Consider the following 25,881-nt stretch of genomic DNA (forward strand, 5'->3'; position numbering starts at 1 on the left):
TAAAACTATCATCTTTTTTACCTCAAATCAATCAAAGTCTTGTTTTACAAAGAAATCTACTGCTGTTGAACTATGAAAATAGTTTTTATTTCTTCTGCTATTTTCAGTGGAGAAAATACCAATGTTTAGAATGAAATCAAAGAATAGTTTGGACTGGAAGGTACTTTTAAAGATCAATTAGTCCAACTCTTCTGCCATGGGGAGGCACACCTTGCACTAAGGTTATTCAAAGCCTTGACCAACCAGACCTTGACTGCTTCCAGTTATGGAACATCCACAACATCTCTGGGCGACCTGTCCCATTACTTGGCCTTCTCTTTGCAAAAAAAAATCTTCTTTATAACTAATCTAATTCTCTGTCGTTCCAAATTGGATATAAATTATGTGAGTCAGTGGTCAGGTCTCTCCCCCTTCATCTCAAAATGCAGTCATTTTATCACAGTAGAAAATTAGGATGGTCAGGCATGATTTATCTCTGGTAAAACAACTTCATTCCGAGGGACTACAGTAAAGTTGACAAACCTGTAGTTCCTTGGGTTGACAATCTGGCTTTTCTTTTTCTCCATTCACCAGGTACCTGTCCAGATCTCCAGGATGTTCTAAAACTGATAGAGATCAGCCTTACAAGGACACGAGCCAACTGTCTTAACTCTCTTAGTTGCTGCCTATAAGGTCCCAAGGATGTGTATGGGTAAATTTGTCCTTTGGAGCTGTCCCTTTTTCCACTCCTGGTATGCTGCCTTTATATACTGGAGCTCTCATGAGCTCCCATTTCAGCCAAGCCAGTCTTCCAGTCTGTCTCACTGTTTTCCTGAGTATTACCTTTTCATGCTGGAAAGATACTGTCCTTAAAAGCTTGACCTCCTTTGCCCTTAAAAGCTGTCTCCTATGGTATCCCCCTTAACAGTTTTCTGAATACACCAAAATCTGTTCAGCTTAAAGTCCAAGGTTTGTATTCTGCTACTGTCCTTCCTTACACCATTCAGGATACTGAACCCCACAATTCCAAGGTGATTGCAGTAAAAGCTACTGCTGACAGACATACCTCAGGAAGTTCTTGCTACCGACTATCAGTTCCATCTGTTAATGGATCCTTTAGCTGACCCACCTGGCTCCTCTACCAGGAAGCTATCACTGACCCACTCTGGAACTTACGTGAATTTTCCTGTGTTACATCAGGTAGAAGGGAGTTTAAACTCTTCTATAAGAGGCAGGGTCTGAAACAGAGACTTTCTCTAGTTGTTTAAAGATTAATTTGTTGGCTTTCTGATGGTGATCAGGTAATCTGGAATGACTTCCAACCATAATGTCAGGCTCACTGATCTCTCGTTTAATTACAGGTTACCACATGCCCTCAACCAGCCTGTTGTCTGATGTACTCAAGGGCTAATACCTTCAAGCTGCTCCTCAACATAAAGGGCAGCTTCTCCTCTGCTTATTCCCTGCCTGCCCTTTTGAAGAGTCTGTATCGGAGTCTGTTACGGAGCTATTACAGCACATCTCAGTGATTACAACATCAATAAGGTCACAATTGAACATCAGCACATGAAGCTTTAGTTCTTTCTGCTCTTTTCCAAGGCCCTATGTGCTTGTCTATATTTCAGGAGGGCTTATTTTGACCTGTTCTATTATTCCTTGAACATATCTTGTTCTTGCCACCTTGCATCCTTTGCTCTTCACCCCTGTATTTTGCTTCCACACTTAACTGGGTTATAATTTGCCTCCACAGCTGGGTGTAGTTTGAAGCTCTCCTCACCAGGTTTGTCAGACTGTTGGCAAAGATGTTTTTGCTCTGACAGGTAGGTCTTTTCTTTACCCATCAGTCCTCAAATTTGTATGACTTTTACCATGACTTTATTAAAAAACAGAATGAAAACATGGCATATGGAACCCAAAGAATTCCTTTGAAATCATAAAGAAAGTGCTTTCAGGTACAGAAGCAGTAAAATCACATTCACAAAACGAACAGTAATCCAGCCATTGAAGTAAATGAAACTGAGAAACATGGTCAAAGCTGAAAATTAAAAAACACTAAAAAATATACAGGGCCAACAAACAAGATTTTATCAACTGCAACAGTTTTTGATAAATCTCTAGCCTAAGTAAAGGGGAACTTTCATTTTGGTAATATATTGCATCTTAAAAATGAATTCAGTTTTTATTGATTTTGAAAGTAACACTTGCAAGTATGAAGGTAATAGCTTTTTGATTGATTCAGTCAGAATGAGTTAGGCTTTATGAATAAAGGGGAAATTAATCAGCAAGGGTTGATTTAGGGCCTCTTTCAAAATATGGATTTCCATTTTTGTGTGTCATTGTTCTGTTGTTAAAAACCTGATGGACTGTTTGCACTGAGGTGAATGATTAAATGTCTGTAACTGAAGTGACTGAAAAGTGAGGCCATGTTACAAGAATTAAAGCCTTCCTGAAATTAAATATAACAATCAAACCTAGCTAAGAAAGTCTTCAGGAACCTATAAAGTAAACAAGCAGAAATGGAAAATATTTTCCATTTCCACTGAAGTAGCTCAGAAAAGTGAACTATTTCAGAAATCAACTTTCAGCAGGTGAAAAAATTGTTTAGGAGGCAATAAAGAAATGTATTGAGGTATTTGTGAAAGGCATTCCAGCAAGTGACAGACTTCCAGTGTACACAGTACTAGTTTGACAAGTATCACCACATAAAGTTGTTAACCCCTGATCTTTGAGTTTCTTTTTTTTTTCTCCCTATGTAGAGGCAAAACATTTCTAGACTTCCTATGTAAAGCTGTTATTGAAATGGAGATTATTGGATGCTGAACTGGAAAAGTAGCCAAAGAGAAGGTTTTTTGCTTTTTTCTTCTCTGATTAAAAATAATTATTCAGAAAATGTTGAACTACAGAAGTGGCTAACAGTTTTGTGCAAAAATTCCTGAAAACTAATTTACCTTTATGCTACTGGACTGGAACTAGCACAGGACAGAACCAGATATAAAACTCCAAACAATGCTGATTTTCTTTCCCTTCAAGGAAAGACATAAGAGGCTCCCGTTATCTGCTGATTTCAAGCAGAGCACAATTCTGTTACAGCTATGTATCTCTAGCCCCAGAAGCAGACAGATCTTATAGGATATTTCGGTGCATATGTATAAATATCTTTATGTACACATGTATATATATAAGTGCATATATATATATATATATATATATATATATATATATAAATAAAACTTGTGAGAAGAAGAAACATAATAAGAAGATAACCTCTCCAGAAACAGTCATTAACTAGAAGTTTTTTATATTTGTATATACTACCATGTGTTTTTCCCCATAATTATGTATGAGACAGCTAGCTTAAATGAAAGAGAATGCATCATGGAATAGGTTTATATCATAAGACTTTGTTAATAATAACACATATTGTAATAATTAATGAACTTGTGGCTTTCAAATCTATATTTCATCTGTTTCCTGTAACTGACTTAACTAGTCTCTTTTAGAAATTACTCTTTTTTAAGACAACATAGTTTAAAAAAGAACAGTAAAATATGACTTTAAAACCTTGAGCAGTGATACTGTGACATCAGAGCATCTGAACAGAAAACTTGATCCTGGAAAGCAGTCTACACAATATGAAAGAAAACAGCCAATATATATATATATTAATGGAGTTCAGACAAAGAGTAAAGTGAGAAATAGAAGTGAGTATATTCAGTTTTCATGACGAATGCAGCAACTATGTTCTTAGATTTTTCAGATTTTTCTATAGTTGCTAAAAATTTTGTTTCCTAAACTCTACTGAAAAGGTCATGATTAGGCACAGAAGGAAGTCAACTTGTTCATATTGGTCGTGCTGTCTCCCAGGTCAGCTAGATACATAATAGTACAATGCAATGAAATAAGATCGATATACAGTCAGATTCATAAACGAGCACAAAGAAACAATAGCATGAGACTCTTCTGGACACATCTTTACTCTTTCCTGTGTTTCAAAGGGAAAAGTCATGAGTAGCAAGTACCTCACTGGTGTACCACAAGAAAACTATAGCAAAAGGAAGAGAGAACATGGTGTAGTTCTTCACACCCTCAAAGAACATATTCCTGCAGAAAATATTCATGCAAAAATGAAAATGGTTTCTTTTTCCCTTGAACATGGCAGATAAATGTCAAATTTATCATCACTCATTTTGTGCCACAGATGGCCTACTTAAAAGCAGGTTTGTGTTAAAAAGAGATAATAATTTCCAGATGCTTATAAAAGAAGAAATATTCAGAGAGTTTTCTTTAAAAAAAGCTTGACTATATATGGGTTTTACAAGGTAGGATTAAAGACACTACTGTTACAAAACATTAAGAGAAATAGTACAAGATTCTTTGTTTTGAAATGCACTGGAATATAGATGTATAGCCAACCATAAAATTATTGTAACTCCTTTCTATAAGAAAACCAAAAACTCTGTGAAGATCTTGGTTTGTTTTATTTTATCCTGTCAGTGTATTTCATAAATCTTGTTCCAGTCAGCTAAGTTAGTTAGAAAAAAACCCTTTGCATAGACTGCATCATGGATGGAAATACAAAAGTTATAGAGTGCTAGTGGGTGAGCCAGAGCAATCAGTTAAGGGTCCAACAAAGTTCTTGCCAAGTACCTGCAGATCTCTGCTACTTTGGCAAACTGTGTCATTGGGAAAGATCAGCTTAGAAACAGTCTTTCATAGTCTAAGGGATCTTCCAAACTTTAAATTAAAGAATATTGCTGATAAACCAAGCATGCTGTTTGGACAGGTGTTCTTTTTCCCACCTCTCAATATTCTCTCACCTCTGTTCTCTATGATGCTGTGCAGTTGCAATACTGTTTGCATGGTGGCTGTTTTATATAAGAGCTCATTTTTAGCTGTTGCAGTTTTCCTTTATTGCAACTTTTCTGTCTCACTAGCATCTATATGCCCACCTTAAATATACGGCAGGGGAGAAAAAAACAAAGTTTATCTGTTTTCTAGTCAACACTGTCATCGCTTCATTTACTTTTATGTTAATGGCGCAACTGTTTTCCAAATCATAATACCATCCATACCAAAAGGCTCCACAGAAAGTCAAACTGCAGAAAGACATAATTCACAGCACAAGGAGATTTAATTCTCCAAACAGTATCTCAGAAAAGTAAACAAATCCCAGGAAGAAGAAAGAAATATTAATATAAATCAGTATGGAGTAAACACTACATGTGTGTGTGTGTGTGGCTCATCTTCGCGAACGAAGATTTGGGAAGGGCTGTCCCCACATGGGTGTGTCCTTCCAGCCTGCGCAGTGGATTTTAGGTGAGGCTCAGCGTGCGCAGAACTGGCCCCACCGTTTCAGTCCTGAGGTCCATCTGCCACGGCCAAGCGAGCTTGGGCAGTGCCAGTGAAGTTCCTCAGGACTAGAACCTACAGCACCCGGCATTTCCCAGGAGGTCTCCCATCCAAGTACTAATCCGGGGCTGACCCTGCTTAGCTTGTGAGATCTGACGGGATCGGATGTCAGGGAGGCATTTAACTGCCTAAACACTACATATATTTAAACTAAATGATGGGATTAGAGAACCAAGCTTAAATTAAAATTTGTTTCAAAATAGAGCAAAACTTAACAGATAGACAGTAAAAAAAATTCACAATTAAGAACCCATAATTTCTCATCTCCCAGATCACGTTAAGACCACTGTCCCTTATTGTTTCTTTCTATCCCATACACTATGTTGTCTTACTGAATACAGTTTCATTCAAACTTTCATTAAAACCAGAAGTTAAAGGAAGATGCTGAATTTGTTCTTATCAGTAGAAAACTAATTGTTATAAACAGGAAATAGTGTGACTTTTCATGAATAGTGAGTTCATATTCAAAATTCTAAAACATAAAACCAAAAACTATATTTATTGAATTCTCTAATAATAAAGGACTGGTATTAATGTGAAAGAGCAAATTAAACATTATTTCTTAACTAAAAATAAGGAAGTGTGATTATATACATCCATCCGAGTGGACAACAGATAATAATATGTGTAAGACAATCAGCACTTTCTGAAAAAAAAAATAAAGAAGTAAAAGGTTTCAGTTTCTATTCTTCTATTTTAGATTCAGGGGTCCCATTGAGAACAGTGTGCAAAACCAGTCATTTTAAGCTATGTTAATTTTACAAACTAGTACCTTGGTAAACCTCAGTGGTCAAGGGATTTCTCAATGTAGTTCATGCACTTTTGTTAAGAACCAAAAAATCACCACTATTTTGAAGAAAAAAACAACGAAACAAAAACCAACCAACCAACACCCCCCCCCACCCCCACCCCCCCCAAATAATAAAAAAGAAGAAACAAAAAACAAAAGCCCATAGAAATACAAACACAAAAAATATTTTTGGCAAGAATAGTTAATATTTATAAATGCAGATACTTTTTGTGAAAATCTATGCCTAAGGAAAAATTGTCACTAAATCAAAACAAAGAATACTACTAAATATTTTTTCATTATAGTATTCACAACAATAATTGAGTGAACTTCCAACAGTTGAGTACTTCATCATGCAAAACAATTATGTCAGAATTTTCATTTCACTATTGTTTCTGTAAAACTAAATTCATAATAAGTAGAATTATGCAAGCTTTCTGGAAAAAAAAAAAAAAGAAAACCAGATCTACACTAAGTATAATCCATTGAAAAATAAAACAATCACTGAATGCCAAAGCTAATGGAAGTAGACACTATAATTAACCCATTTTGTTATTATTTAACTTTACTTAAATAGGGGAGAAAAAGACAAACCTTTGATCAAGTCTGATATGAATGAAAAAGACAAATGTGATAAATATCTAAACATCTTATTCAAAGCCTATTTGCACTTTTTCCCATCTCAAAACTGAATAACTAAGGGATTAACTGTTGGAAAGTACCTTGGGAGCTTAATATATATTTTTTCTTGGATCTTAATTTTATTTTTTTCAAAAAAACAAAACCCCCACAAACAAACAAACAAACAAAATGAAAACAAAAAAACCCTAACCCAACCAAACCAAATATTTAGAAGCTTTTACACAGTTCCAGCTAGGATAATATATACATTGGTTTACCAAGTTGCGGCACTAAAGTAAGATCAATTTTTTTCTATTTCATTTTGAAAAGTCTCAAGTTACCTAGAGGAGTTAAAAAAAAATACGGATCAAAAATTCAGCACTTCTATAGTTTCAAATGTTCATGACCATCAGGATAGCAAAAGAAATGAAATGTACACAAAATGCTTTTCTGAGATATTTCTGATTGCAAGTATTACCTGTCAAAAGTTCATTGTACAGAGATGAAGTTCCTCATGGTTCAATTCTACCTCTTTAACTAGGTAATTGTGAAATTACATGTAGAAATACAAATAGAGCAGAAAATCATTAAAATAAATTTACACAACTATTCAAGAGTCAGCACATACTCAATTTTAATAAAAACTTTTTATATATTTTAGGGAAGTGTGTGACGTTTGGCGAATACTCTGAGCCTTTAGTTTTACTGAGTTTACTGATAGTAGGATTATTGATTCTGTCAAGGCAACAAACTCTGAAATAAAATCAGTTTATCAAGAGCATCTTAGAAACATTCAGTTGAATGTGGAAGACACTGTTAGAGTAATATTTAAAGCAGTGTTGCTTTGGCTCTAAGTCCCAGCCATTATTATCTTCTTGGTTTCATTAAAAGCTCATCAAAACAACACAATCATAATTTCCTCAGTTTAAAAAAAAAAAGTAGCATTTTTTTCATGTTCATACTAGAAAAGCGGATAAAAGCCTTTTAATCTTTTATGTTCAAGACAGGCTATCATAACCAACTTTGGAATAGGAAAAACAAAAACATTTTAATATTTATATATGATTTGGAAATATTTAATGTTTAAGTGAAGCAGAAAAAACCTGAAAATATAAATATACACTACGTTCTTTTCGTTGCAATAGTATTAAATGATACATTTAAACACAAAGTCTGTAAAGCAATGAGCAAATGTTGAACATAATATTGTAGAGCAACAAGATTAATAAACAGTTAATTTATTTACCCAAAGTTTCACCAATCACACCAAAGTATAGTACTATATTAATAATAATACTATGCAAGCATTTACAGAAAAAAGGATAAAAATATGTAAAGATTAGCATATAGAATTTGTAGGTGATGCCAAAGGGATTTTGTTCTGATTTTCACATTTTGTAGATTTTAGGAACACAGTAGTTGTAGATTTTTAGAGGGTTAATATTTCTAACAGTTTAAGTTTAATGCCTTTCTATTACTACCCCTGTCCCAGACCAGGGAGCTCAAATTCCTTTAGTTAATTAATCTTGTTTAGACTCCTTTCCAAGGTAAAGAGCTGAAGGATATCAGAAGGCCTACAGAACGAAACATAAACACAGGTCAGAGTGACTCAAAAGCCAGAACTGGATGAACTCCAAGAGAGTGTGCCTGAAGAAGAAGAGCTGATGAAGACAGAGGGTCTTGACGACCCCAGTCCCAATTCCAGGGGTTGGACCAGGGGTGGGACTGGGGCTGGACTGAGAAATGTGTAAAGCAATGATTGGAGGGATCTTATTATAAAAGCCATGGAAACAAGAACTGGGACACATGCATGTCATCATGTATTCCTGTGGGCTGTAAGCCTGTGATATTAAAGGACCTTTACTTTTTATCTTACCCTACACTAACGTGGTTCAGAGTCCTGTTTTTGGGAGAGGTCACTCACGGCATCATAGGGAAAAACCAGTAAGTTTCATTTTTTTATGGTTTGTAATTCTAGAAGAATATATAAACTTGAAGTAGCTTCAAAACAAATAGTTACGTTCCACCCTTCCGTGAGGGCATGTGTCACCATATTTAATTGACATATGGAAAATAATTGGGAAGAAGATTATTGTGTGATAAGAATTAGTTCCTCGACCTACAGCAGTGCACAAAATAATAAGCCTTCTATGAATCGAAAATACTGGGAAATGTAGGTGACTCAAATTCATCTTTTGATGGGTTTCAACCTCATAGATTTTCTTAATTCTAAATGGAAGTCTGTCCAGCAAAAGCTCTCATTTTACATTTATATATTTCATCCTATTTCTAATATTTATTATTTGACTTCAGATTGCCAAATCTTGTCATTTCCAAATTTGTAAAACACCACCTTTTTAAGCCAAGATCATTTAATGCTGGCTGCAGTTTTTGAGGAACTATGCTAGAAATCTTTCTCCAGCCTAATAACTGCTCCTTAAACACAGGCGGTGATTTTTTCTTTTCTATTGTTTTCTTTTTAACTTAATTTCTTAACTACAAACTTTTTAATCCTTTTTCTTCCAACTAGGTCAAACTTAATTCATATAACATTTTAGCAACCATCATCCTGACACACAGAAATTTTTCTACGATACTCCTTCAATCAAAAATTTTACAACATGGTGCTTGTGTGGTATACTGACAATATATTATATAGCTCTGTCACAGGCCCTCTGTAAACACGTGTTGCCTCTTAGCATGTTTTCTGCTTCGTCCCTTACTCCTCATTTTTTTCTAAATTGATTCATGGTGGTGTGGTCCATCTTTAGGTATATGGAAGTCTGAACTTTGACTTCTACTTTTTTTATTTATCTTGATCATCTATGTTTCATTTCCATGACCTCGTTCCCATTCTTTGCCCTTTAGATTCCCTATTTACCATCATCTTTGTTAGTGGAATGTATGTACTGAAGCTCAGTTCTCTCAAACAGGCTTTTTACTAACCCTGATGAAACATTTTTTTTACTATTTGTTTTACTTGTGTCTGTGAGTTTGCCTTCTGGAGATTCCATGTAATCCCTGCACTTTTTAACAACTGCCTTCCATCAGGTCTCTTATTTCTAATAGCCTTTCACATTTTTATTTATCCATTTTGATTTGGATCTGCTAATAAGTTTTAGAAACTTACAGGTTTTTTGTGGTGCTGAAAAGCAGTCAACCTGTTCTTGGAAGACAGCTGCCTTAGGTCCACAGGAATAGATGCAAACAGAATTCAGAAATCACAATGAATGAGTTTCTGTGCCCTTGGTCAAACATATCTAAGAAAGATCTCAGTTTGGACTGTGGTCATTCTAGAATGACATTCTAGAGTATAAATCACACCATCTCAAGCCTGAATTGCTTCTAGAGGTGTCTTCCTAGTTCCTACAGAGAAAGTCTCAGTAATTAATATAAATGATTCAAGATTTAAATCATTCAAGGTTGAGCCCAGGCTACAGCTTTGCTTTCAATATCGAAGTAAGGATAGCTATTCGTGTTACTTTGTATTTTTCTAGAAATAAACACAGTATCAATATACTATTTTCTTATCCTGAAGGAACTTGCATATTTCACACACAGAATAATGGAACTGTCATATAAGCAAGAAAGCAAAGAAAACAAGCCTCAAAAATAATCACTGTACTGCTTGAAATATTATTTTAAATGCTCTGGCAAACAAAAGAGAGTGAGGTAGAGAAAGGAGAAAAGAGAAAGAAGCTGAGCAGCAACAACAACAACAAAAAAAAAAAACAATCCCAAAATTAAGTCTTGACCTGATCCACCCATTCTTGTAAAAAATAGAAGCACAGAGGAAAAGAGCACCATCTCAGGGTGTACAGATGATATTCCCTTTTGACCCATAATACCAGAATGTCTTATAGAAAATGGCTTTGAAAGTAATCAAATGAGATTTTACTTATAAATATTAGAAATATTAAATAGCAATGAAAAAATTTCCTATATTTTATGGTGCTTCTCCATGTAAACCAACTCATTTTTTATGCAAAAAATTGCCTTTAACATTTTAAGAAGTATTACAGGACAAATCCTCTAAATTTCTCTACTGTGATCAGAATCTAGGAAATAAATACAGTCCAAAGATTTCTGCTCTCAAAACAGTCCTCTCTCATTTTCTCAGACTATTTTCAGTCTTATTTAGACAACAACAAAACTGGTGTGACATGAATTGTCAGCAGTAAAAATTTTAAAATATTTTTTCAAGACAAGAGTTTTTGCTACAAATAACTTCTAAGACCACTAAATATGAAAGAAGAATGTAATTCACCCATTCCAGTTACTTACTCACTTACTTACTTACTTACTTATTTATGAAGACCTTTATGCCCAGATACATTTCCTCTAGGTTCTTAAAAAACATTTCTTCCCTTTTACTTCTCCATTGTGTGCAATTGCAAAATAATCTGAGCCAGGAGGGCGTTCTGAAGCAGTTGCCCACTAGTGCCATGGGGAGAGCTGCATTTCATCCTATTGATGATCCTCTTCCAACATGAGTCAGGTTATACTATAGTAGGAAGGAATGAGGAGTAATGGGTTTTGCTAAAGATGAGACCTGGTAGTGACTGGAGCACAGGGAGTGTGGGATGGTTTATTTAACATTTCCAGAAGAATGTGGAAATGCCATTGGAGGTAATGCTATACATTCTTACATTAGGCTAAAATAAAATATAGGTGAAAAATTTTATACCTGGGGCATAAGGAGACAGGTAAGCAAAACTCGCTATATTCAAGTGACCTAGAGAGCATTGTTTATGGCCTGACATGCAGACTGGGCAGTTCAGAAATCTTCAAGTATTAATTGAGTGGACAGATAAATTGCCAGAACACAAAGAGAGCATTAAGCCATGAACTGAAAATAATAATAATTCATAGCATATGGAACAAAACCAGAACTCAGAATTTCAAAAGCACTGTAAGATATCCTTACAGCACATTCTGTGAATTTCATGCACAACACTAGTGAAGTCTCAGCATCAGACAATATATCCTAATGGAGACCAATAATATTGGTCAAATAAAACAAAAATAAAAGAAGAAGAAGAATACAGCTAGAAGAATACAACTATTTGAAATCTTCCACAGAAAAGTCATAGAAAGTTTGTGGGGTTTTTTCATATGGGCTTCAACTGAAAAATCTGGAGCATTCAAGAAGATGCAGGCTATTTCTATTTTAAAATTAATAACCAAAACACACACACACACAAGAAAATTATACTGAGATGCAATTCATTGTAAGATTGGGCTAAGTTATGCAAATTTTACAAATTTAGAAATCTTCAATTAAGTCTTTTAAAACTGAACATGGAATCAACCTATTTTTCAATTTTTAACATTTTTACTTCATTTTTTGTTACTTTTAAATCATTTATTGGTAGGGGCTTTTTTCTTTTGTGCTGAAAAACAGTATTAGAAAAGGTTAGAAAGAGAAATAAATAGGAAACATAAAAAGCAGTGAAAGATATATGAAGTTAAAACAATCTTTTCAATCAGGTCACTTAAAACCAATACTTTTTTTTCTCTTTTAGGACTTCCACATAAATGCTTCTTCAAAATTTCCCAGAACTGTCATTTTTATTATTTACTATATTTTCATCAGCACTATTTCTTAGTGAAAACGTCACACAAATGCTTTTAACTTAAGAGCTGTCCTCCTAAATGGGAAGAAACACATCTTTTTACTGATGTGTATGAAAACAATTTTCTTAAAACTGCTTTCTGAGGTGACCTCTTCACATATAATCCCCAAGATATAGCAAACTGACTCTTATACTAGATTTAATTTCAGTTACACCAAAAATACAAATGTTTGTTTGCAACACTGCCAGAGTTTAACTACCCAGGAGAAAATTACACTTTAATCTGACTAACCCAGTACTCTGGAACTGCAAAAGGAGGCAAGTCTGCCTTTTCATGATAATAGTATGTTCTGGAAAGTATCTAAATGGATATGTCTGCACATCACCAGCTAAATCCTAATTTTACACTCTGGTCTTAGCAAATTCCTCATACAAGGCTTCCTTGAAAGTGCTGAAAGAAAATCAAACATAAAAAGTGATTTCTTGAAGGATCTACATAGAATGCCAGTATAAGCCATGTAAGCAATAATATATGCATTCTTAATATTACATGTAGCAACTAAAGAAATCATGCATGGCTATGTGAACCCTGTGAGTTGTTTGCATATGATATGTAATAATTTTTGGATAAGAACAAATATTAATGGCACATGCAGATTTACACAAAACCAATCAAAAGAGCTCTAGAGGTAATATTTAAGCTGTTAGGAAGAAAGCTGAAGACCGAACCCTCCACAGTAGCATTTACTGACATACTTTCAGTATCATAAATTGCTCCAAAACCAGAAGTAGAGGCAAATTTTAATCTACAATTGAAGCAATAGTGCAAGTAAAAAAAAATCTGATTAAGCAAGAACAGTAGACACTAGAAATTAAGGGAGCTGTTGCAGGAGGGACTAATTGCAGCTAAACTGTAAGGTAACCAGATGGCAAGCACTTCAAACAAGGCTTCAAATAGATTTTAAAGGCGTTGTCAAACAGAAGAATGGGGAAAGCTGACAGCAGTGATAAAATATGTACTAGAGATATAACACTGAACTGTGGCATGGAGGTGCAGAGTTTTAGAGAAGGTCTAGTGAATGAAAACCCAGAGAAAAATAGTCAAATGGAAAGTGGGAGAAAAATAGTTAAAATGGATCAAATTATTACAATAAATAAAAATACTTCCATGTAACTATTGAATGCCATGCTCCATGGTTATGATGCTATTCAAAATCTCTCTCAGACTTACTTGGAAAGCAGATTGTTACATTTCTGCATATTACAAGGGTTTAAATCAGGGGGTGAAGAAATAAAGAATGTAATGGATAGTTTTACATGCTGTGAAGTAGCCTTATTTGGTAAAGATCTGGTATAGAAGTTTGCATATTTTCACTAGAAAGTAATGCTGTTATATTTTTTGACATATTATGCCACAATTTGCGTTTGAGCAGATCTGTGTGCTTTGACATAAAAGCCCAAACAGAATAAACTTAGTATACACTTGAGTGAATAATTCTGTTGCAAGGCAGAGAAAGGGCAAAGCAGCTATGTTAAGATGGAAATTAAAGTTCAAGGTAACAGAATTTGAATTATACAACTTCTTTCAATGTTATTAGTGTGTTTTTATCATAGTCATTCATTATTTGCACTTTAAAATGACTCCCTATCTGTGTAGCATGCAAACAAGTCAAAATATGTTTCTCCATTGTTTTCTGCCTCTCAATACATTCTGCTAACATTGCTATGTCAGCTTTCGTGGAAAAGCTTCCTGCCAGAAGATCCTGCTTTTGTGATCGGTTTCCCCCATCTGGACTTGACTACGTGCCAAAAAACATGTGCAGAAGTTGGAAAAGCATTATAAAAACCTGAAGATGAATTCAGAAGTTAGAGGAACAAGAGACGAGAAACTAGGAAACCTTGCATGGTTTTCTCTGATCTCTCCTCTCAGCTCATCTTACCTTCCTTCCAACACCACCAACCGTCATCTGCCTCGAGAGAGAGACTGCTTGTCAGCCTGGAGAGAGAGCATCGGCCTAGAGCGAGACTGCCTGGCAGCCTGAATAGTCTGTGACTCTCTGTGGAGGTATATCCTTTCTCTGAATTTTTCTCTTACAGGCTAAAATAAAGCACCCTCTTTTGCAGCTACACCAGAAGCCAGTCGGTCCGGTAGTGAGGTGAAACAACAGCATTTTGCATTTCAAAGACTCACCATCTTCCTGCAGTCAACAGATACTGAAGGAGAAACTGCTTTCGCACCCCCACTCTTCCTCTCAGTTACATGGATAAGGCACTCAAGTAGTTTTTTCATGGTGGTATCTTTTCCTCCGCTTCTATAAATAATCTTAAGCATTTTCCTAACTTTTCTTATTTTTCCTCTTTTCCTTTCGCATCTCTCTAGCAATCAATTAATAAAAATCAGTTTTTGGTATTTACAGATAACTTGTTTGAGTTTTAATTTTGCTCAAGAGAATGATTTGAATTTGTAGTTCAATCTGCATCAAAATTACGCAGATCTGAACGTCACAGGGACTCACGGTCTGGCCCGGTTCACCTGCCTGTCCAAGACCCCCCACCCCTCCAAAGGTGGGAAAAACCGTTGGAAACTAATTACCCCTTTACCACTCTGTTACAATTCTTTTAGCTTCAGCAAAATCCTAATTCTGTTTCTAACAGAAGTAATAAATAACCTGCCTTGTAAAGAATTATATTAATGTCTACTCAACCATATTGCTATCAAAGTTATGATTTGCTCTACACATAATGTATTTGGACATGTTTTCATCTATGAATGCATTTTTTATTGTATGCTATTTTAGAAGGAATACAGAATCAACAGACTTATCAGGCTTTTTGTTGTTTCGTTTTGGCTTTGTGTTTTTGGTTTTTTGGTGGGTTTTTTGTGTGTGTTTTTTTTTTAATGTATCAATCAGCTAAATACATAGCAGTGTAATATTTCTTTAATGAAGACAAGGTCAGACACCTAACCACAAATCTAACAGGTAAGTATATGCTACCAACATATATTTGCATTTTCCTATATTATCTCTTGAAAAAAAACCCCAAATTAAAAATTGCATAGCACAGCTTAATCCTGGCATTTCTTTTTAGACCATAATGCTGAACAGCTTTGCAGATACATCATGCAAATTAAATACTTTCCCTTTGGTATTGAATCTTAACCACTTCCTGACTGGCTCTCTCAAGATGAAACTAGGGTTGTGCTGAGCAAAACTTGTGACCTTAAACTATATGTTGAGTTTCATATTCAGTTTGTTATCCACATAGATTTCACACACATTCTATAGGATTCAAAAGCAGTTCAATGTTCCATATACTATGCACCTGTTTTCTACAGTTTCCATCAATTCCAGGTACTAAGCAGATGAGTTCTTTAGGTAACTAACAGTCTTTCCAGATAACATGAGACTTGTGTTTATAAGATTTCAGAGCAACAGATTGCTTTCCAGACCGGTATTTCTTGTGCCTGCTGAACACATTGCTTATTTTACAAACTGACAAGGAGAACAAATTATGATGATGCCTGCAGCAAATGACTTGTTCTGTATTGCTGTCCACAGGTCACTGACTCGGAGGATTTCCAGGGACTGAGACTAAAACGAAATAGCCTGTCTCAAATAGGAAACATTCAACATGCTCAAAAAGAATGTAGAACTTTTCAGGACAGAAAGTCTATTGACATAAACTTTTTGCCATCAGCAGTTAAACACTGAAATACTACTGCTTTTTTTTTCTTGTTTGTCTGTTTGTTTTTTTGTTTGTTTTTTTTTTGGGGGGGGGATGGTGGTGAGAAGTTGCCCTGTTTCCTTCCTGCTTTCTGTTTTGTAATTGTTGACAAACTTTCTTCATAACCACAGCATTTATGATGACTGTTCCCTAGTGTACTACCTGGTGTTAACTGAGTAGGAGTTCACAGAATATCATCACAGAATCATAGAGTAATTTGGGGTGGAAGAAACCTTGAAAGGTCACCGAGCCTAACCCCCTTTCCCCAAGTAGTGTTCAGCACACCTGCGGCACTTGGACTGAGAACAGGCAATGCATTCCCATTGTATCTGTCAACACTTTCAGAACTGTCAGTACCTTTGAACAATTTCTGCTCATGTACAGAAACCATAGCCAGCAAATTAAAGTGGAGACACATTGCTCAACTCGCACCAATATACAAATGCACACACAGCACAGCCATCTTGCTTATTCCCTTCTTACATCAGCTTAGAGGAACTGCTCACGCAGGAACTTTCACAGTACCAGTGAGACCATAACTATGAGTCCTTGCAAATGCCACTTAGATCTTAATGGTATCTACTGTTAGTTCCAGTTTCTGTCCCACTCTTTTCAAATTTTTGTTGATACATTTCATCCTGATGTGATATTATTCTATTTAGTTGCTGAGCCCCTACTCTGAAGAGGTTGTCAATGAAGCACTATGGAATGGCTTTGTGACACATCAGATTTCTAAATTAGAGACACTATTATGGTTTTCCCTTCTGACAAGAGAATTGATATCCTGCTTTGCTTAAAATCTTATTTGATACTGATGTCTACATTTCTCTTCCCTTTTTACCAAATATGTTGTTCCAAGTGTGTCAGTTTGAGAATATTCCTTTATTTATTCCTTAATTAAGTAATCATATTGATTTCAAAAGTAGGCATTGTAATAGCGTACAGGAGAGTGGTGTGAGGGGTTGCAGGGTGGTTTCTTTGAGGAGCAGGTGGGACTACCGCAGGGTGTGCCCCTGCATCCCATGCAGTACACCATTGTGGAGCACATATCCACAATGGAGCCTGTGGAAACCCCATCCTGGAGCAGGGGAGAGTGTGAGGAGGAAGGAATAGCAGACATGAAGTGTTATGGGTTGAAGTGTTACTTCCTGTTTGCCTGCAGCAGTTGGGGGTCTGAGGGGTGGCAGAGAGTTGGGAAGGAAGGAGTGAAATCAAGCCTAAGATAAAAGGGTGTGAAGGGTCAGGGATGGGGTCTAGATGGAAGGTGGTTTTAATTTTGGTTATTCACCATCCTATTCTATTTTTAATTACATTAATTCATTAATTCAATCTTCTACAAGCAGAGGCTGTTTTGTCCATGAGAGTAATAGGAGAATGATTCCTTGTCTTTACCTCAACTGACAATCTTATTTTCTCCCTATCCTGTTAAGGAATGGGAGTTAGTGGGCAGGTTGGTAGGCATCTACCAGCCAGACAAGTTCAACCTATCCCAAACAGTATTTGATGGGATGAAAGCAATAACTTAGTTAATGAAGCTTTCTGCATAAAAACTTCTGTTAAAGGAAATTACAGTGAAAATCCGGAAAACTAATTCAAATGCAAAGACTCTATTGATATGAATCAGCCAACCTTTTTAAAAGCATTCAAGCTTATTCAAAGTAGAATACAAAATATTTGCAAGACAAACTTTCTTAATATTTCATAATACATCTAAGATAAAAATACTTTATAGCAAACTGCATCCCACATCAAAATACATATTTAAAGAACCTAAACAGTAGTTCTGTACAAGAACAGGATAAACCATTATGACTACAATTTGATAGTCAAATAGACAACCACCTTTGACAATATTGGGCATGGCATTCCAGTGTAGTTAGCAGATTGTGGCAAAATGGTCTAGGGCAGTTCCAAGTTATTTAAATAAGATTCACTGTACTGGATCAAATTCTAATAACATTATTGATATTTTTATAATTTCTAACATAATAAATACCATGGAATATTAATATAATTTTTAAAATCTGTTAGTGGGATATGTTTTACTGTCTATTATAAATGTATCACGTGCATTTGGGTTCACTGTCAACCTGACCTGTAAATGGAAACAACAGAATGAATAATGGTGTTTTCACTGGAAGTAGCCAAAGCTTGTATGTATCTCTACAAAGTCCAGTTTTGGTTCCACATGAGTAAAAAAAGATGTAGTTCTTTAGTCATAAGAAGAAAGAGTCTTGCAAGCTGAATTCCTGAACTCATTTCCAGTAGATGTGGTTGTCATTGCACAGTTGATTCTCCAAATGGGAAGGCCAGCAGCAAAAGTCATTCGCAATACCACTCTTGAAAATAACCCTCTATTGAAAGTATCCAGAGATAAGTCAAATGTTAAACTGGTGTTCACTCAAAATTAAGTGCATTTTCTGCAACACTTTCCTTCTCCCTCCTCAAAAGACATCACAGAAGTCAAATAAATTATGTTTTCCAATTAAGACAGACATTGACAGCTTTGTCTGCCTTTAATAAGATTGAAATAGATTATAAATTTCAGGATTTTTTGCCTTTTCTAATAACAATAAAATACACACATACCTCCCCCACAAAAAAAATCCCATGATATTTTCAACGAGAGATTCTCCCAAACCAGGTAGCTAGTTAAAAAATTAAATATCAGAAATTATGCAATATGGTGCAACCACATATATAACTAATGGCATGCCACCTCACTGTTGAAGGAAGAGATTTTGTATTCTCTGATGAAAGTATAGAAGAAAGCCAGCCCAGCATCAGAGCCCTGAAGCCCTCTTGAACTCTCTGTTCTATCTCTGTTTTATATCTATATCTATATCTTTATCTATATCTATATCTATATCTATTCCTTCCTTTTCCTGAATTGGGATTTTGAATTAAGGGCATCAGAAACTCCTTTTCACTTTCAGAATTGCTACTGCTTCCATAGGGTAGGGGGAAAAAAACTGCTTGCGTTCTTTGAGATCTATAGCAAAAATGACAGGAAGTTTGAGAAAAAGTATTAAAAAAGAAAACAAAAATCTAAAAATAAAAATAGAAATCCGCATCCAGATTAATATGTAGGTTAGTGTCACTATTCACCTAAGCAGCTAGAAAAGGAGGGCTTATTTTCCGTGCAGCTGTTTTCTTCACTAAATGGATAAGAATTGACAGTATTTCCCTGTTGCATCAATGAACACCTTTTTTCACAGTGCAGGGCTTTATAAGAAATGAAGTAAGAAAAAGTAGGAAAAATACAAACATTAGGAATTTATTGTTTAATTAGCATCATTTAGAATTTTATAAAAATTTGACCAATAAACCTAATTTCAGAAAGCTCTGTACAACGTAGGTTCTTCCATTTTAGCATGAATGTTATTTTAAAAAGATACTTCAGAAAACTGATCAGTTGTGCTAAATGAACGGGACTTTGATAAGACTTTAATAACTTTGGCATGCTAGTTAGTGAAAAGCAAAACAAACCAAGGAAAAGATTATTGTGGTTTTAATTAAATTACTCATCAAAAGAACTATGTGGCTGGTGACTCTTCTCAATTTACCTCCTAGACAACAGTGGGAGGACAAGGGCTGAACTTCATGCCCTCCTAATCACTTTTCTTTTCTCTGCCTTCCACCTGTAAACCTGTAGGTTTGAGTTTACACATAATTTTCCAGGACACAGAATCATCTCAGAATGTTCATATAACTTTTAACGTTTTGACTTAGAAATACCGAAAGATAAAAAAAAAAAAAAAAAAAAAAAAAAAAGGCTTCATACATCCATTTTCATCACAGAACTGAGAAGAAAACATTTTTGCTCTCAAGGGATACAAAAGTATGAGTGATCCTGCACTCTTTTGTGTATTTTTGATATTGGAAGTTGAAGCATATTTTAAAGTGAGGATGATGAATCTCAGAAAATAATTTCCCACCTCACCTCTAACTGTTTCATACTTTTACAGAAATTATGCCAATATCTTACAGGAAATGGTAATAATTAAGTATTTAACATATTATCAGCACCAGCTAGCAGTCAGAGACAGTTCAGGTCAATACAATGTGATGAACCAGCTCTCTGTAGATGTGATTCAAGAGAGGAACAGCTCAAATAACAAATATGGAATAGACTTATCTCTCAATAACACTGCATTAATTCCAGAAAAAAAGGGGAAAAAAAAGGAAAAAAAATAACACCATCAAGATAGTGAGCTATTCTCTACCTGCAGGATTGTTCTAACTTTGGAAGAAACCGAAAAGTGAAAAATGCAGTACAAATAAAATAAGCAAAGTTAACATTTAGATATATATTTGTAATAAGAAAAACAAAACCAACTTGTGAGGCACTCTCTCCTCTTGCAAAAATAATAATAAACAGGTACTTTAGGAGCAAACACAGCTATACAGTTCTAATATCAGTGAATGTTGAATGGCTGCTGAACAAATTGCATTGAAATTTTACTTTCCAATTATGTCTACAGGATACCTGTTCATCAAAGGTGCAAACTTCAGGTTACACCATATCAATAAGCATTTAAGAAGAGAAACTGCAAAAAAGGTTTGAAAGTGAGTCTCCAAGAGCATGTTACTGAAGAGTGCATCAAACTGTCTGAGACTGTCAAATGCTGTACTCTTGAGAATTCTCTCATTCCATGAGAAAGAATTTCATTTCAGTCATCAACAAAGTCATCAGAATGTCTGATTCGTGACCTTTATACAGCTGTTGGAACTATTCTATGAGGCAGAGGGATTCTAAGTATTAGATGATCATCATGATATTAAAGTCGAGGCACAAACTTGATACCAGTGGTGAATAGAAGTGCCACACCTTGAGTATGAACAATTTGAAAACATGGTTCTATGTATGTGCAGATGGGGATTCAGGTGATGTATTCCATCACTGTTTCCAATCTGTGCTTGAACAGCTCCTACAAAAAACATGTATTTGGCTATATTAACTTATCTGTGCTGTGGTCCATTGATAAAAACTTTAAAAAAACAGAGCTGGAAATTTTAGTTGTTAGTATGAAAAATAAGTGTCAAAACCAAATCTCATCTCACTATCTTTGTAACCTTTCTGAGCTAGGTAAATGGGCAAATGATGGCATGGTAAATAGAGTGCTTACCATTCCATAATAATGACCAGTAGTAAAGAAAAAAATAGATTGTCACCTTCATTTAATGTCTTATGAAGTAGTGACATTTACTTCTTAGGCATCAATTCAATCAGGGACAGGTCAGAGCCATTTGTGGAGAAAGCAAATATTATTTCATGCATACTAGTTAGAAGTACAGTGGTCTAGCAGTATAATATGGGATCCTTTCTAAGTAAGTTCAGACACATTTTTTTTCTGTACCTAGAAACTGGAAATAATTTATTCTGAAAGAAGCATTTAAATTTCCAGTATAGTCATTAGTGGTAGGTACCTCTGGAGATCTCCAGGAGATTTGGTCTGCCTAATTTAGACAGTCAGACATAGTATCTCCCTCTATGGAAAGATTTTCTAAAACTAGGAAGACTTTATTTACCCTGTAAATAAAAGTTCCACGTAATTTCTATTATTTTCAAAAGTGATAGATTTTTGAGATTGTCTTCTGAAAGAAGAAACACATTGCAATGACCAAGGTCCGATTGCTCATAACCACAGCTTATCATACTTACTTCATAACCTTAGCATCTCTACTTGTAGGAACAATAAATTAATCATGTTTTTAAATTATTGGGGAAGAAAGAAAAATAATTACCCTTATTCTTGGTGCCATATGCAACTGACTTTGCTTATCTTGATTGCCTATTAGAGTGATAACTGCAGATTGCAGTACATAAAAGATATGCACTGAACCCATTATTTTCCTGCCGTGAAGATAAATGAATGAAGAAGAGTCCATCATTTAAAGCTCTCCAAAACACCAGTCTGTACAAGTAAAGACTTTTACAGAAGAAGGTGACTTTGTCAAGTCATATTCAGCACTGACTGGTTCAGCAGAGTTCATGTCAGTTCCTCTAATTGCACTCTGTTGTTGCAAATATGAACCAGTGGAGTTCAGAACACAGATTATAGCCGTCGGGGTCCACTGGAATCAAAAGGTTCTATTGATTTTTTGGTAAATCTGCTATTTACAGAAAAAGGAGGATTACTGTGAGCCTCTCACAAAGGAGAACTGCCCAGAAACCACAGCCGGTTGAAAACAGATACTGTCACTTACACAAACAGTTTGCTTTCAGGGGTTTAAAGTTTCTACCAAGAGAGAACCTAGAAAACAGAGTATGTTTAAGCACTGTATACTTATATATTCTAAGGCTAATTCTCTGCTTGGGATTTTTATGCATTTCTATGTCTAACTGGCAAGAACAGAGGAGACACTAAGAGAAATCTGTTCTTTTCTGAATGCAGGGCAGAGTGGTCTTGGTCTGTTTTCTTGTGTACCCACTGCGATCCCCACAGGAAGGGATCTCAAAGATATCTGTTCTTCTTTTGACATTTGACAATATTTAGTCATTTTTATCATAAATACATTCTGTCTGATTTTCTTAGAACTCACTGCACCCTCCCTTATATGGGCTCTCACTCTACATCTCAAAATAGTCAATTTCTTCTTGCCTTCTTGCTGGGAATCTTGAAGTAAGAAGGGAAATTCAGTGCAACTAGTGATAGAAGTGGTCATCTGCTTTCAACACAAAGGAAAAATTAATCTTTCCAATACAGTTCCTATATTCTGTGTTTAGTAGAAAACATTACTTTTTCTGGTCTGGAAGGACAAAATGTATTCAGGAGATGCTTTTCAGTTAATCTTAAATTATGTATTTTAAATGCAGAACTGGTCACTATCCTCAAATTAGACCTTCTGTAGTTTAATTATAATTTTTTAAAACTTCAAGAATCATATAATCATAAAATGAAATACGTGCATATATGTTTGTATATGCTAAATATGTCTTGTTAGAAAACGGTACATTTCTAACTTGTGTGCTGAAAATGAAAACTTTTTGGAAAGGGGTCAGTAACATGACACAAGGGTGAAATCCTTCAGAATAGACACCTAACTGCAAGTGTCTACCGTATTGATGCCAGCATGTGGGCAGTGTACCCAAACTCCTTTTATATGGTGCAAGTCTGAAAAACTACTGTTCATCTTATCCTGAAGCCTAAATTTATACAGGGCCAAACGAGCACCTCTCTAAGGTCCATGGAGTAGATCTGCATAAAAGGGAAGTTTTAAACCCAAACTGCAGGTATCTGATTAAAGAACTGAATTTCACCCCTTCTGCAAACAAAGGTCACAGGTTATCACTGATTAAATTCCATTTCAGTGCAATTCATCAGTATTACTGTGGAAGTACCAGAAGCAAAGCTTCTGTGTCTTTACACAAGTTGATATTTACTAAGTGGCAGAGACTGCTCAGTCCTGAAGGCCTCAATATGATTACTGGCTGCACAAGCAAAAGAAAACCAGGCTATACTTACTACAGATACATCGAGTTCAGACAGGGGTTTAGAAGGAAGGACCATGTCTTATCATGATATGATAAGATATCTTATCATATCATGATATGATAAGACAGAAAAAAACAGTGACTTTAATATCTTGAATCTTGAAATGTTTAAAAGCTGATGTGAAAAGTCAAATAAACCTAAATTATCACTGACATTTCCTTTTCCTAATACAGAGAGCAAATGGCTGCATACAAAACACAACCAAATTAAAAAAAAAAAATAAACCAAACAAACAATACTTGTTTTAGCAAGGTTACAGCAACATGGGATTTGTATAAAAATATGTATAATTGCCTCCCTAAATATATTTAGTTGCCTCCCTAAATACCCACCTAACAGTCTTTGTCACCCTAAAGCTGAATTAAACTATATAAATTTCTATAAATTTCAGGAATTATTGGTTCTGAAAAACATGACAAATACGCTTTGTTTCTATTAAATTAACTATTGAAAATTGTGAAGTTCAGTAATATTGCTTGGATAGAGTGCTAGACTTAAGTATAACTCTGTCTATGTGTGAGGCAACACCACAATTCATTGAGTTCCCCTTATTTACCTATCCATCATGAGCTTAAGATGTAATTCATCCTTTTCATATCACAAAGGAGAAAAAGGTGATCTTCTGTATTTGAATCTCTAATTTACCCTCCTCATCGTCCTTTCTCAAGCAGTAAATGATACAGAAAAGCCTTTTTCTGCAGTTTCTTCAGCCCTTTTTTTTCTGAGGAAAAGCAGTTATATGTCAGGTCTCTAAGGAATTTGATGCTCTCTATCCCCTGACCCTATTTTCATAGTCAGAGCTACAAGAAAAGAAGCTATCCCACAGATAGATAACATATCTGCAGGTTGGTAAAAATTTCAGTATATAAATTATACATCCTTTTCTCCAAGACACACTTGAGTCTTTTGGGAATAGGGCAAGTAAGTTCTCAAAATGAAGTACTTTATAATGGAAATATTCTATTCCACTCTTTTAGATACTCACTTGAGGAGAAAACAACACAACTCCTAGTCTCTAGAGGAAAACAACACAACAAAATATACAGTGCAGATTTAATATCAAAGGAGAAGGGCATTCCTGATTGATGAAAGACCTTTGGACTTACCCAGTATGACTTGAAAAGTTTGTCTTTTCATATTATTCAGTATTTATTAATTAAGACATTGCATTTCTTTATAGGGAAAATTGCATTCATTTTCCCACCATTGTAGTTGCCATTTTAATAAAGAAGAGAGACAAAAGCATGCTAAAGATGGAGGAATACAAAAGATATTTCTTTTAGGAAGGAAGCAATAATGATTGCCTCTGAGCTCCAATTCTGATGCCACTTCCCCCAGAAAACAAGGCTACTTACAGAAAAGAAATTTTTCTATTTTGGTTTTGTTTTTTACGTTTTTTTCCTATTTCACCACTCTTTCTTTTATTGTCAGAGAAGAGCTATTGTTCACAAATAGACAAATAAGAACCAAGAGGGTTTACCATGAAGCTGTCAGTAATATCTCAACTACAGAAACCATTTGGAAAACTGTGTTTAAAAGCTGTCAAGAAGATGTGAAAACAAAATTAAAACAAGTCCTTAGATGGAACTAAATGCACTAGGCAAGGCAATGATGTCTAATATCTCCAATTCTCATGTCTGGGGAATGAGGTAGAGAAGGGGAATGGAGACTGTAAAGGTGCCAAGCTTGCATGCTCTCTGTAAGTAGCCTCTCCCTTTACTAGTGCAGGTGAGAGGATACTGGGTTAGATGGGTCACTGACAAAAATTGCCAGTAGAACATTTCTTGTCACTGAGTCTTCAGATCATAGTGAAAACTTGTATTTTTAAACTGAAATACAGAGCTGTCAGCAAACTAACTGTTGGCTTCAACGGAATTAGGCTTTTATCCTGTAATTCTGGCTATCTGTGCATATTGAAACAGCATGTAACCAAAGATACCTGTAATCCTGTAAACTTATTACAATGTTATGATTGTGCAGAACCATATTGGAATTAACTGCCATGTAAGCCTTAAACTAAGTTACAGATATGTACAACAGGTAATGAACACCAACTCCTTTAGCAAGCATGTGATTTTCATTAAAACTTCCCAGTTTTTCTATCTGGGAGTTAAACAAAAAAACCTTCCAACAATACTATTTAAGAAAGAACCTCAATTTAGTAGGAAGGTAAGAAGGAAATTATGTTTTATTTTATCTAAATATATGCACCCAGTTAATATCCCCAAATCATACTGTTTGTGCTTCTGTACAGTTATGGCAATGCCAAGCTGTGGTACTC

The 25,881-nt window shown here is 35.2% G+C and overlaps 1 protein-coding gene across 1 annotated transcript in view; it reads right to left on the minus strand.

Annotated features, from left to right (window-relative positions):
- GPC5 (glypican 5) overlaps positions 1-25,881 on the minus strand; it is a 623,049-nt gene that overhangs the window by 401,502 nt on the left and 195,666 nt on the right.

The sequence above is a fragment of the Pithys albifrons genome, chromosome 1 (assembly GCF_047495875.1).
Source record: "Pithys albifrons albifrons isolate INPA30051 chromosome 1, PitAlb_v1, whole genome shotgun sequence".
NCBI classification, from domain to species: domain Eukaryota; kingdom Metazoa; phylum Chordata; class Aves; order Passeriformes; family Thamnophilidae; genus Pithys; species Pithys albifrons.